Source organism: Hylobates moloch, unplaced genomic scaffold (genome assembly GCF_009828535.3).
Source record: "Hylobates moloch isolate HMO894 unplaced genomic scaffold, HMol_V3 SCAFFOLD_7, whole genome shotgun sequence".
Classification (NCBI taxonomy): Eukaryota; Metazoa; Chordata; class Mammalia; order Primates; family Hylobatidae; genus Hylobates; species Hylobates moloch.
In genome coordinates, this window is record NW_026652282.1 from 85,626,372 (window position 1) to 85,628,031 (window position 1,660).

A 1,660-nucleotide genomic window follows, 5' to 3' on the forward strand; every position below is an offset into this window, starting at 1 on the left:
TGTGTGTGTGTGTGTGTGTGTGTGTGTGTGTGTGTGTGTGTGTGTGTATGAGATAGAGATTCATTTTAAGGAACTGTTTCACATGATTATTGGAGGCTGAAAGTCCGATCTCCGTAGGGTGGGCTTGCAGACTGGAGAATAAGGCAGATCCAATGTTGCAATTCAGCTCCGAAGGCTATCTGTTAGTAGTATTCCCTTTTGCTCAGGGATGTCAGATTATCGCTCTATTCAGGTCTCCAGATGATTGGATGAGGACCACCCACATTATAGAGGGCAGTCTGTTTTATTCAACGTCCACTAATTTAAATGTTAATCTCATCCAAAACCATCCTTACAGAAACACTTAGAATAATGATGATGTGGGTACCATGGCCCAGTCAAGTTGATGCATAAAATTAACCATCATACTTACACTAAAAAATTATTCATTTTTATCTGGAATTTAGATTTAACTGGATGTCTTCTATTTTATCTGGTTACCCTAAACATGGGGACTCTGTGTTGAACCAAGGTCCTCCAGGAAGCAGCCCCAGCTGAGCTGCAGGTGGCATCAGCACCAATTGTCCTTCATGTGAGTAAACTCTCTTGGATGTCCCAGTGGAGTGTAGCCCCACAGCCCCGTGAAACATACACCACATGCAGCAGAAAACACGTTGCTGAGCTCAGTCAACACTCAAATTTCTGAGAGATAATAAATGGTTTCTTTTGGGGTATTCGTTAGGTAGAAATTGTTATCTAAAACATGGTTTGGGTGAACTTTTCCCCTTTTTCTGTACTTTGTGATCATTGGATATCAAAGGGATTCTCTTATCCTTGAAGGCTTGGTGGGACATTGTTATATTAATAATTTTGAGTATAGTCTCTGTTTGTGTGTGTGTATAAATTTCTGAATATTTAGTCAATTCCTTCTTGAAGGAATTTTCAATGGAAGCTATCACAATATATGATTTTCAACCTACTCTTTGAATTTAGAACCTAATTCCATGAGATGAGCCTCTATTGCAATCACATGAATTAAGGTACTGACAAAGTGTTGTCACAAACGACTCCATGGGGAAAGCCTCAGAGATTGGCTTTGGCTTAGTGAGTATTCATTCTGAACAAGGGTTATTTACGTACTTTGAGAAGTGTTTCTGAAGGAAGAGATCTCGAAACTCTTTCTCCTGCTACAGGGAATAGCCTTGCAAGGAAGCTACTTTCCATGGGAACACATAGGACTCCTGCACCAGACAGCAGCTTGATATGCATTGCAGTCCTTGGCCTTTATGATTTTCCTGTCATGGCATTACTTGGTGGATAAATCTTTTTCAGTTCTGTGGATCCTTCATAGGAAGCCCACATGCCAGCAAATCTAAGTCATCTTCTCCAGTATCTTCTTTATGAGGAATAAAGTCCACGTATTTTTCTTCTTTCATCTATTTATTACTTGATTTCAAGCTTAGACTTGAAGCATGGAGGTAAATTGCTTAAAAAATCCAAGCAATTTGGAGAAAGACAATAGAAATAGTTGAGCCAGTGAGGCACAGAAAGAGGAGTAGCACTGTGGGCCTATTGTAAGATCCACCTCTGGGCCGGGCTCGGTGGCTCATGCCTGTAATCCCAGAACTTTAGGGGGCCGAGGCAGGCGGATCACCTGAGGTCAGGAGTTCAAGACCAGCCT